The 13306-nt window shown below is 39.0% G+C and overlaps 2 protein-coding genes across 3 annotated transcripts in view; one reads left to right on the top strand and one right to left on the bottom strand.

Moving 5' to 3' along the window:
* The window catches only part of gngt1 (guanine nucleotide binding protein (G protein), gamma transducing activity polypeptide 1), a 101196-nt gene that overhangs the window by 13895 nt on the left and 73995 nt on the right, over positions 1-13306 (bottom strand). The gene's annotated exons all lie outside the window — the stretch shown is intronic.
* The window catches only part of calcr (calcitonin receptor), a 72960-nt gene continuing 67437 nt past the window's right edge, over positions 7784-13306 (top strand). For both annotated transcript variants that reach the window (XM_072676114.1, XM_072676112.1), the window contains exon 1: positions 7784-8099. The gene's annotated coding sequence lies outside the window, so the exon portion shown is untranslated. The remainder of the gene's footprint in view (positions 8100-13306) is intronic.

Here is a 13306-nt window from a genome sequence, read left to right as displayed (position 1 = left end):
TATTTATTTGTGTTATCAAAAGAGAGACTTCACAAATACCTTCATTCTAAAATATATATATATGCAGTAAAAAGTATTGATTCTAACGGTAACTTGATTGACGTAACATTCTAATTAGTGTGGAAGTAAGAAGTAAGTATGGAAACATGTTTGTTATTAATTATGGTGAAAGCATGATTACTAAAGTGCTTGCAAGTTATTAGTCATGACAGCATTAATGAAATAATTGTAATAATTGCTTTTCATTCAGAGAGCAAGCCATGGTAAGAGTAAAAAGGCACATTTAATAATTTCCTAAAAGGGAATTTAATGCCTGATTTCAAGTGCAGAAGACCTTCTTTCCCAAAAAAGCTTTGAATTCAGAATGGGGGCAAACACACACTTTAAAGTTTCATATGCTAATGTGACATAATGTGAGAACACTTTACCAAATGAGCTTTTCCTTTCTCTTCCTTTTTCCAATGATGTGTGCTGCTTAATCTACACTATATACACAAAAGTATTGGGACACCTGCTCATGCATTGTTTCTACTGAAATTGAAGATTTTGAAAAGATTTGTCCTGCTGTTGGAGTAACTGTCTCTACTGTCCAGGAAGGCCTTTTTGACAGATTTAGGAGCATTGCTGGGCAGATTTGATTGCATCCAGCAACAAGGAAGTTGGTAAGATCAGGATGTTGGATGGTCACCATCCCACCGCATCCCCAACTCATCCCAAAGGTATTGGATGAAGCAACACCATTCCAGAGAACACAGTTCCACTGGGAGGACCCAGGCCTCAGTGTTCACATTTGAATGTACTGAATTATCCACAGCCCTCTTATCCAGTGCACTCCAACAGTCAGGCCATGGCTGCTCAGATTAAGTGACCTAAACAGCCACAAGGTGGAGTTCTGCATTCATGCTTTAAGGGCTATTCTGGCAAATTACATTAGAAATGTCTTCAACAGAGCTGGACTCAGCAGTTTAGTGTCGGCAGAACTGTTTTTTTTTTTTTGCCTAATTATTAAACAGAAATGATAATATAGATATTTATATACATTATAAAGGAATTCACATTAGTTACTTACACATTTTTGGAAAATCTATTATTTTGTATGTACATTTATAAAATTATCAGTAATCAGTGATAAAGATAGAATGAATAAAAGTGCACAACACTTTTATTGGATTTGATTTTTATAGTTGATTACTTTTTGACTGATAACTTTCTTTAAGAGCATACAAACACCCTCAGGGAAGAAAAAAACGCAGGGACCAAAACTCTACCTGAAATCTTTCACAGAATGCAGCATCAGCTAAGCAGCAGTTTGCAAAGGTTAATAGCTTTAGATTAGAAAGAGATTCAGTGCCTCTCAGAAGGTTTGGCAGGTAAACACGCTGGCACAATCTAATTTGCAGCTTAATAAAACGGTATTTTATGTGTGGTTGCTGGTAGGTGGCAGCACATTTCCCCTGAGATAAATGCACTGCATATGCATTGACGTGCAATGGACAACTCTGCAATGAGCAAATTTCTCTGCAATGACTCCTTACATTGCAACACAAAAAAATCAGTGAGCTTCTGATAGATAGCCAATATGCTCACAATGCGCTACCATTGGAGATGCAGGCCCGAAGAGCTGGTCTATGATTAGTTTTTCTCTTTTGATCTTATGGGAAAAGATGGGTTTAGGTTGTTTATCTTGATTACATCAGAAGACTTTGTATTTGATCCTTTGGAGCTGAAGTTGAGTGGCGTTTCCTCTGAATGGTTTCAGGCCCAACTTGTGGTAAATAGTTCTATTTACTCCGTCATATGGACTTAAGGGATTTTGATGGATTTGGGTTTTCTGACTATTTGCAAATCTAAATACTTTAACTTTAGCTTAGATATTGTCACTGTCATGCAAAACACTCTGAAAAATATCTTCAAAAAGAAGGAAAAAAACTTCTAAACCTTCATTGGAAGTCAATCTAAAAATATTTTAAATCCAGGTAATTTTAGAGCATTTCTATTAGTCCAATCATCATAAAAAGTGACTAAAATATACTATGAAGTTTTGAGTGACAGCAGTAATATATTTGTTATGCCTCATTTTTGCTTAGTTACACTTTAATCATTACCTCTTCAACACTTAGATGCCATTTGAATGTTTGACTTTTAATTTATATTGTATTACATTGGTAAAAAAACATCTGCAATGCTTTGAGAATGAACACACCTCTGACAAGTTCTGCGCACTCTTAATATACAGTTATTTAAAATTCTTTTATTGGTATAGAACATTTGCATTATGTGAACATTATCTTTTTTTGCAGCTGACTGAAGAAGAACAGAGCCTACTCCAAGACAAAATCCATGCACATGCTGATAGATGCTGGATGCAGATGTTCTTCTGAAGTTCTAAAATGTACTCAATCCGCAAACTATTCTTTGAAAGGGACTTCTACTCTCTTGAGTTTTTGTTTTTTCTTGAAAGTAACAATACTTTTCTTTGAGTGTGGGTTTAAGCTGCTCCACACACACCACTGATAGCGACAGACCAATGTGCTAATGAGTCACAACTGCAACGTCACTAAACATTAAGTACTGTCTTTATTCAAAAGCAAATACTGACGCCAGACTTTTTACACATTAAATCCAAGCAATACTGAGCATGCTTAGTGAGTAGTCCAATTAGTCTGATCCTTCCCCATAACCATTCCTTCACCGTGACTGTTGGCTTGCTTAATAGTGTCGGATTCTTCAGTAACACTGTCTAGCCTCACAAAGATTTCCATATAGAGTGGTTGATTGTGCTAATGTCACAAAAAGCTGCTTTATAAGTGAAGGGAGTGGTGCTGGTGAGGGTTTGACAGCATTGGCCGCCGTGTTAGAAGATGAGACATCCTTACAGTCAAAGAAATGTTCATGTCAGATTTGCCTGAGCTCACATTAGACAGGACAATAAGGACTCACTGTCATAAAGAGTTAGCTGGTAAGGAGTGCTGCAGTATCCTGCTTTTAATACAAGTAGCAGTCTGGTGTGGATTCATGTGGATAGTCCATCTGATACACATGCAGCTAAATAGTGGTTATACAGCACCAAAAAAAGCTCCTCTTCTATAGTGAAACCTTTTTTGGTGCTAAAATCTAGAAAGAGGTTCTTTAATCCACTGAAACCCCAAAGGCCTGCATGTAGGCCTTCACATACTTCAGTAACTTGCCCTCAAAGAACACGTTACATTATAGTTTCATAGTTGTTCATGAATTTCTGAATATATAAAGCACATCTACAGTTTCGAATAATAACTGAATGTAATCCATGTAGCTACCTTACCTTACCTTTGCTACCTTACCTGACTCAACATACAGGTGTCAAGAAAGATTCTTCAGAGGAATACCCTATAGGAACCCCTTAAACCCATAGTTCAGTTCTTCACTCTTACAACCATGTTACTTTCATAATTAACATACATTTTACAGGCCCTAAAATAGAACCTTGTGGGACTCCACGAGATATGCTAACATATGTTCAAATTATGAAGATTAGTGAAATATGAGATCATAAAGTTTAAAGAACCTTCATATAATGTCAAGGTTCTGTACCAATCAAAGGGTTTTCCTAGAACTGCACCTCCAAACACTCTATTTGTAATAGTGCTCTGGACAATTTTCACCCTTAACCTATTTCAGTCGTCAGTGGTTCTTCAATAAAGGCAGTGGTTCAGTACAGAAACATGACAAATCAAAGAACCATGCTTGAGCGCGTAAGTGTTTTTTCGCCTGGTCAAATGGTTCTTTAAATGAACCTTGGTTTTAAATAGCACTAAAAAGAGTTCTACTATAGTCACAAGTATATATACAATCTCATATGCAAGGAAACAATGAGTAACAGATGGTGGTGTGCACTAGACTCTAAACAGCTGTATGGTATTGATCAGAAGTCTTTATCAAATTAGTACTGCTCACTGTTACTACAATTCTCATGATCCACAGAACATGCAAAGGCCAGTGACGTAGGAGGTAGTCTCTTTCCAGGCCGCCAAGAGTTTGGCAGACAAATTTGTAATGGAGGGAGACACTCAATACTAATGGCATTATCATCATTCACTTATGAAACAGGTAGGATGTGACCTCTTTTCCACTGAGCTCTGGGTAATGCCCTGGCTATGAAGGCCTGATTTTCTTTTCTTGGAGGGCAGCTGTATTGGCCTTGCAGCATCTCTGCCTCTGCATTCAGTCATGAGGTGGTAGGAAGGTCTCTCTGCTGGCTGCTATGAGGTATGGTAAGGACAGCTTGCCTTTGTGTTGCCTGCTGGATCTAACCTTTACCTCAGGTGTGTCTGCCCTTTGAAAAAAATCCCTCCTGCTCACACATATGAGGTGTGACAGAGGACAGTTAGATTAGCACAGTCAATTATCATGATAACACCAATAAAATTAAGAAAAAATAAGAAAATAATAAGGTAACAGCCTTTCTGAAAGAACCTTTTCCTGAAGACTTTTCCTGACCAGTTACTTTTGATTACAGTAAGGAATTCGTTAAAGAGCCATGCTGCTTAAGTACGTAAAAGGTTCTTCTCATATATGGTTCTTTAAAGAACCTTGACTTTATACATGTTATGGACAAAGGTTTTGGGACACCTGCTCAGTCATTGTTTCCAAGAGTTTGACCTGTCTCTGCTGCCCAGGAAAGGCTTTCTACTAGATTCTGGGGCATTGCTCATTCCAGTGGAAGTATTGGATGGAGTACCATCATTTCAGAGAACACATTTCCACTGCTTCAAGGCCTCTGCTCCAGAGAATGCTATTCTATTGGCAATACTTCTATACCGGGACTAGACAAGCTATGTGTGTGTGCGTTTGCACATCTATGTCAACAATAGGGGCAAAGTAGCGGAACACTTTTTTTTTAGAAGGGGTGGCCCTAAGTATTTGGACATATAGTGTAGCACTAAAATGAGTTCCAGGTTTGGCATGTTACAAGTTGAAGAACCCACTTTAAAGTACCTCCCATAAACTAACAATGGCAATGGTAATTGTTAAACTGATTAAGATTAATCTTGATCACAGATTTGAGATCTTTGAGATTTGTTTAACTGTTACAGAAAGAATTACTATTATGGTCCATTTCTGTTGGATCATTTCTGTACCTCCAAGGTACAAACAGTCTAAATGTTATAACATGGTCTTTAGGTTTTAATAGTGCACCTTTAGAGCACCTTTTTAATAGTGCACCTTTAGAGTACGGTATTGAATCTTAGTGTACCTTTAAGTGCTCAGTTGTCACGTTCATAGTCTACAGACGACATGACTACCCTGCTGTATCATTGTAATGTATTATTAATATGCATCTTCACACTCGCCGCTCCCCTGTATGTCTGAGTCTGTGTGTGTGTGTGTGTGTATGAGCATGCATGTGCATCCTCAGTGAACTGGACAGACGTGTGGGTAAGAGAGTGGTTCTGTGTACGTGTGTCTGTGTGTGTATGTGTGTGTAGGAAAAGGAGGAGGGGGATGTTTGTTTCTTGTCATGGTTACAGCTCGTGTGAATTTTACTGCTGGCAGGAAATTAACCTGTTCTTCAGAGACAATGCAACGTTGGTGCGCTGACACTAAACCAAACCATTTGAAACCATGTCAGATGCAGTCTTTCTATTTAGATTTCAGCACTCTCTGAGAGGTTATGGATGCCACATTGCTTCAAGAATGGTTCCCTATGGCATTTTGCAGCACAATAGAACAATAACAATGACAGAAATCTAGCGTAATGGAATTTTGGCTAGTATTATCTGTAAGGTAAAGGACTTTACCTGACTTTTAAAATCCTATTAAAATGCACTATATATATATATATATTTATATACTTTAAAGTTGTGAGTCATCATCCATACTGGAGGCTATTATGAGTTGAAGTTAAGTGTGAACTTCAAGCACACTGACAGCATAGATAGGTGTTGGTCTGAACAGATATAAGGCAGGATTGGGGTTTAACCTCTCCTTTGGATAATCTCTGTGACCGTCCGTTCACACTTTGACATCAATTTTCCAGTTCCTTGAGCTAAAAAGAAACCTTTACCCGTCCTTCTTATCACACTCAGGGGTATCAAAAAGTACAGGCAACAGACCGAGAGACCAGAGAAATGTCTGTTCATGACACACACTTCAGTCTAGTAGAATTTATTTTTCTTCTATACTTATGGGCATTGTTTTCCCAACAGAATCCCATACTGCAGTACGGAGGTAATGAAGGGAACCTGAGTAAAAACCCTATTCAGCAGATTAGTCATTCAGTAAAACCGGTGCCATTTCCACATTGCAACGGTCAAAGTTTTCATCAAGTGCAATAAATAATAAATAAAAAAATCCACAGGATAAAAAATAAAATACTAATTAATATTTTAATTTGATTCACACATGGGAGCCGTATTCACACTAAAATGTGACTGGGAGGTATGTGATGGGGTGGTTTGTGACAGGGTGGTAAATGTCATCCTAAAATGCCTGCAATTCTTTATTTGGTCACATTCCTGACCTAACACATATGTCAATGCATTTGAAATATGATTTGCTTAGCATTAATAGAGTAAAAATATAACTAAAAACCCCTTTACCCTATCTGTTTTGTGTCACAGAGTGGTTGGGTTAAGCTTAACAGATCCTGCTCAACATGAAAATACAACAAATAAACAAAGAAAAAAAAAAAAACACGCCAGAACTTATTTTGTTCCTGGCTTCTCCTTAAATGATGTCCACAGCATCTTTGTTATGTCATTTAAAGCAACTGTAAATTACTTATAGACAAAGCAAGTTAGTGTGACGGGGTGGTAAGTTAAAAGAAAATTGGTTAAAGCAATGAGGTGTTTATTTTAAGCAAATCTACATCACACAAATAATCCTGAAAATAATCAAAATATGATTATGAAAAAAAAATAAAAATATGAATGATTATTTGGTGATATTTTACATGCAAATGCCATGTTGGTCAATAAGGATGTGTGGAAATGGCCTCGTGCTAATGAACTGTTATTAGAAATAGCATGTTACTCTGTAGGAAATAGCATTTTCTACTGTTTCACGTTAACAAGAACACTTCAATTAGTTACTTTAAACTTCAGAAACTTACTTTCTTACATTTTGCTTAATGCATCTCATCTAAAGCATCTCATTCGTAGAATGACTCAGACCCAATGCAGTGCACTGAAAGGAAAACAGCAGCAGCAGCAGCAGCAGCAACGACACTGTTCGTTCCTTTCCTAATACTTAACACACTCATTAAGATACTGAGCCATTTCCATAAGTGCGTCCATTACAGAGATTATACTACCTCTATAGTATCTTTATGTTTACCAATACAGTCACGAGCCTACATACGTTTTCAATCCATCAATCAATTGTTTATTTAGTTTATTCGATTTTGACATGATGCCCTGTCCTGTAATTCAGTACGTCTTTAAGTGTCTGATTTTCTCATGTTTTCGTTATGTTAAATATTTCATTGAATGAATTCCGTTGCTTTAAAGAAAAAAATGTATCTCTCTTTTCATCTATTTATTAATTTATTTTACGTGGACCTTTCTGCTGGGTTCCCCACTCGTTTTCCGGCTAGACCCGCCCCCTCCTGCGTGGTGATTGGCTGGTTGAGCTTACTCAGAACTCCTAGCCAATCCAGGCACAGGTGGCTGGATATCGTTAGCCAATTCTCGCAGGAGAGGGCGGGGTTTTCTCCAAAACGGGTGGGGAAAATAACGCGTGCGGCTGGGAGAGTGCTGAGGCACTTAGATGCACTTGGGCTAAAACCGGCTCGTTGAACTGAGACGACGACAACGACCGTCGCGTCCCCACAATGTCCACACCGCACCGCACCGGCCATCACAACAGCAAAGTCAGTAAATAGTGCCATTTTTGACGTCAGAAGACGACTTGTTTTTTGAAGGCGAGTGGAGATAAAGAGCAAAGTGAAGAATCAGCCCCGCATCAACTCATTAGAGAGAGAGAGAGAGAGAGAGAGAGAGGGAGAGAGAGAGAGGGAGAGAGAGAGCGAGCTCCGGATGATGGAATTCAGTTTGACCGGCTGTGCGCTGTAAGGAGCGATACACTGAGAAAAGACACCAGAAGAGGCTTTAAGTTTAACGGTAAGGTTGTGCTTCTCTTGCATTGGTGCAGCCGCCGTGTTTGTCGTGGTGTGTTATAGTGCTGGTGCTGCTGGACGCTTTAACTGAATTCATGTGGCTGTTGGTGTGTGAAGGTCCATAGTCACTCCTATGGACTTAGCTAACTAACAGTGACCTCCGGGTTCAGATAGCTATTCAGGAGCATACAGATGTTCCCTGGAGATGGAGCTACTATTATTATCATTATAGTAGGTCACTGCTGTGCAGTTTCCACCTAAAAGCATGCAAAATGTTTTTAATTTATTAAAGCCAACACTAAAATGCATGAAATGTACAATATCAGTGCTGGGATAAGGAGAGTGCTGTGAAGCCCAGCAGCTGGAAGCAGCAAGCCTATGGATATGTAGGTTTTCATGCGTGAAAAGCTAATCATGAGGCTCCTTCCAGTAAGTAAGCAAGCAAGCAAGCCACACATCAGGTAGCAGTATGTATGTGCATGCTCCCACATAACCCATTCAGTATATGGGCTAATCCGGTTGTCTGTCACAGCAAGGAAATTGCCACCAGTCATGCTCCTTTTTTTGCCTCACCGTGCCTAATGTTGTGAGTTAGTTTATTGTGAGCGATAAAAACACTCTCTATTTCTATACCCTGCATGATGGTGCAGAGTAAACGCACATTTCCTCCTTAGGCAGGGGAAGCAACCTTTTCTACACACTGTGGAGGAAGCAGTGTTCTGCTGTCTCTTTTTTTAAAACTGGAGGATTAAATTGGAAACACTGTAAGCTCGGTCTCTCCCTGTTTCTCCCTGTCTCTCCGTAGCCCGCTGATGCCATTAGGAAATGTAGGTATAGGATACAGGATCAGATATTCTGTAAACTGGCCATCCAGGTTACTGATCACTGCACAAATGCACATATGCAGTCATTTAGCCTCCATAGTAACATATTAATGTCCCTGGTTGCCAAAGTAAAGGTGTGGTTCGTCAAGATATCACGTTTACCCACCACAAACGTAGTCTGCTGGCCGAGACATTTCCGAAGTTTGTTTGCACTGGACGCAGGGCAGATGTAATCGAAGTCTGTGTCACTCAGAAATATTTTTGGTGACGCTGTCTTCTATGGCTTTTGAGCTACATTAGCTTTAGGTAGCTCCAGTGCAACACTAAAGAAGCAAACTTCAGGCACCAGACATCTCAGCCAATCTACTATGCTTCTTTTCACATTCCTGAAAAAGTGATACACGAAGAGTGCTCACCAGGACATTAGAACGCGATCCTGAGATTGGACCTGAACTAAACTGGCAGACATGAATCGTTAGAGACATCACATTGAGCGTAGTCAGAATGCTGAGGTGCACTGAAGGAGAGTAACCGAGGAGAGTGAGGTTTTCTCGCCTCGGGTTGGATGCTGTCACCCTCTTAAAATGTCAGTGCACTCGTTTTTTTTTCCAGTGTGATTTAGATCCAGTCATCATCAGCCTGTCTGTTTCACTTGGATCCTTCCTCAACGTTACACAGATGAGATAGCCAAGTACACAGATTAACACCAAGTATACAAAGACGTTCAGTAAGCGTCCAGTGGCGCGGAACGCTCCTTCGGGGGGCTTCAGGCAACCTGGCTCCAAAAAAAAAATGGGGGAGGAGGGAAAATGATGTCATAAGAGCACCATAGCAACAATCACTCAATGATATCCCCCAGTCTCAGTCTGCTGGGGTGACAGGCGGTCACTTGTTGTGCTCCAGTCTTAATTGAGCTAATGGATCATGTTTTATTCATCGCTGTATGTACAAAGTGCCCCCCCCCTCCCGTCTTAGGCCATGTCCACAATACTTATTCTTGTTATGGAGGTGATTTAGCAGACGAGCCAGGCTTACCCAGCACCTAAAGGGCTTTTGTGGAGTAAATAATTGGCTTGACTGCTGCTTCTCTGTGTAAATACTGTGTCGGATGTCTGTTATAGAAGTTCACATTCTGACCACAAAGTGGACATCTGGATTACTTCAGAAAGCAGATTGAACTAAACGTCGAGTTCAAAGGATGAGACGTGACTAAACCTTGGCTCATTAGCTCTAAGAAATGTTCTTAAACATAGAATCATAGTTAAGTGCTTCAGACCTAGGACATGTGTTCATGCTTATTTTGTTATGTCTAATATCGCATCGCTGGTATTTTGCTTATTCATATTAACATGAACATTTTCTCCTTAAAAAGTAGATCAGATGGTTTCATTTAAGTCATTTAAGTTAAGGACAGCGATGAGAATACATCAGCGGTTTCTTCCACGGCTGTCCCTCTTTCCCAGTCTTGGCTGGCAGCAGAGATATATGCCATCTATACCGAAGATGAGGTATCAATAGGTGGAGCTACAGTACAGTCGTGTGTTGTAGTATAGACTCTTCAGCATCACAGAGCTGATTTTCTATAGCGGAGGTCTCGCTTCTTCAGAACCCTTTATTTACTTTTGAGGGCAACTATGAGGGCAAATAACCTATGAGTCGATGTATCATTACATATTCACTTAATGAAATTCAGTCACCTAAAGCCCAAGTCATCATAGTCTTCCCCTGAAAAGCTCAGGTGAATGAAGTATTTACCATAATTGCATTGATTTAGAGCGAGGTGAAGACGCTTCTTCATTATTCTCCTCATTTATGGAGCCTGATTGGGTTTTTCAAAAGAGGCTTTCACATGGTCCTGATAAAAGCACTCATTTCTATTAGCACTTGGGTCTGAAAGCGTGCTGTGTGTTTTGTTTTGGGTCACGAGTGAATTCTCTCCTCTGCTCTCTCCAAGCGCTTGCTTGAATGAACCGACTTTGAAGCATTGTCATGTAGATTGTGTTATCCAGCCAATCATTTTGCATGAATTTTGCATTTTTGAAATGTGCAATATTTGTAGGTGTTTTGCTCCTTGTTTTTCTATTTGCTACTGACCCTTAATCAAGATCAAGCATAATAATACTGTATATCGTTGCTGTCCAATCAAAAACATGTATCTCCAAATTGGTGACTTTATAGATGAGGGCAAAAATATTCTGAACTTTAAATGAAAGTCAATGTACAATAGGAGTTTATTCCAAGTAAACTAGAGAATTCCATTGGTCTATTCATCCAGCATTATTCACACAGTGAGCAGCTCCAGGGTTCAAACCATGGAGAAAACTAAAAACGGGCAAAAATGGAGAGAGTGGGTGTTTTTCACTGGACAGCAACGATATGAGGCTGACATTGAGAAGCAGATTTGTTTTCATTAGTTAAAGGAGTACTCCAGCATTTCTCTGCCTAATCTCTATATGCTACATACGTTCACAGAGTTGATACAATGGACAGTCATTAGGATGCACGGTCCAGTACTTTCTAAAAGAACAGAAAACTCATTACCTTGAAACACATTTATAATAGAGACCATTAGGCAGGTGCTGAAGCAGCTGTCCATTAGCTTCTGTTACAAGCCTGTTTAAAGTGGGATGGATATGAACATTTTGTGTACTGATGCTAAATTCTGATAACTGACAATATCATCTGAAATCATATTAGATTTTAAATGTATGCTATACTTCTGTTAGTCAGGGCTTTGCTGACAGATATTTTTTAGGAAATCTTCACCATCCCACATCTTAAACCCATAAACGCATCGAAAATGTCCAGTTAGGGGTGGACGATTGGGTACAAATATTGTATTACAGTATTTATAGACATTTAAACAAAAACACTTTGACACACAGATAAAAGGCAGCAGTACTGGCAGCTTTAAAAACTGCTATCTATATCAAGTGTAGTACAGGGATTTTTAATTAAAAATTGCTGCACTCCATCCAATGAAACAGGACTAATTGCATTGTTTGTACTGAAATGTTCACGTGATCAGTGTTTCTTAAGCACTGACAGTATCACATTATATGGTATTTCATAACCCACCTTCTGATTCATATTATTATTCGTATTATTTTAATAATTATTCTGAGGTACAGCGACCCTTAAAGGAATGACAACCGAGTTTATTACAGATACAATGTTTTATCTGTTTGGAAGTATGGGAGTATATAAAATGTTTTCCTTTTGAAAATACATTAAATAAATATACATTAACTATTTTATAGCTAGCTGGTGATTATTTCCATTATATATTAATCTGCTGAATATTTTCAGTTTTTTTATTTAATTGACTGGCTTACAAAACTTTTGGTTACTTACAAACAGTAAGAAATTGGCAGAAATCTCTGTTCAGTTGCATTTTTAAAAATACAGATATAAAGCACATGTACATGGTAGAATAAGCATACATTTTCATACCATGGTATACCTATACCCAGTATACCGCTGCAATCCTACTTAGTCTAGTTCAGTTAAACTGAGATTTCTTCTGTTGGGCTCTCCAGTGGCACCACAGGTGGTTAGTATCAGCCTAACCCTTTTAGATCATCTGTTTTTGGTTCTTTCTAAGCACAGAGACAAATGTGTTTAAATGATTGTGAGTAGTAAGATATAGATGAGGCGGATGGAGATGTGGTTAAAAAATGATGAAGTAGTCTTTTTATCCCCAGTAACGCTCAAAATTAAGCAGCTAAAAAGTGGTCAGAACTATTGTTGATTGATTGTGATGTCCACTCTGCTTATCATTAGCCCACCCAGTCTCAGGCCTCTCTACAATGTTGTCTTTGTAATACTTGTCTCATTTTATTTTTTGTAATCTGTTATCAGCTGATTGCTCTCATGCTCTCGTGATATAAGCATTTCATTTTGCGATCGCTCATAGAAGACGTGTCATCCTCACTCATTTTGACTCTGTGTTGCCTCTTCTTTCTTCTAGAAGGTTATTTCTGGGTTTTTTTTAAACTTACAGATAGGAAAAAGCAATCTGTGGCTAGTGTGGAGCATCTCTCAGTCTCGCTTTTCTTTCTCTCTCTCTTTTTCTCTGTCGCTCTTAGTTTAATCGGCACCGTTTGGGATCACGCAGGCTTGTCCCTTCAGGCCACTGCTGCTCATGTCATTGCCACTAGATGATTGCTTTTCTGCAGGCAATGAGGCAGACAGCACAATAATCGCTTCCTAAGGAAAGAAGTGGAGGTGTTTATCATATATAGTATTAAAAAAAATAACTCATTGGTCGTAACAGTTCTAGTAGGCCTGAGGTTGAGTCAAGTCTAACATTAATTTTAATGGAGGTAAGGAGGAAGAATGTTTCTGTTGGCTTTACTACGTTGGAAAGAGAATAATTATAGATGCT

The sequence above is a fragment of the Salminus brasiliensis genome, chromosome 3 (assembly GCF_030463535.1).
Source record: "Salminus brasiliensis chromosome 3, fSalBra1.hap2, whole genome shotgun sequence".
Taxonomy (NCBI): domain Eukaryota; kingdom Metazoa; phylum Chordata; class Actinopteri; order Characiformes; family Bryconidae; genus Salminus; species Salminus brasiliensis.
The sequence above is the reverse complement of the archived record's forward strand: the minus strand, read 5'-3'. Positions and strand labels throughout refer to the sequence as shown.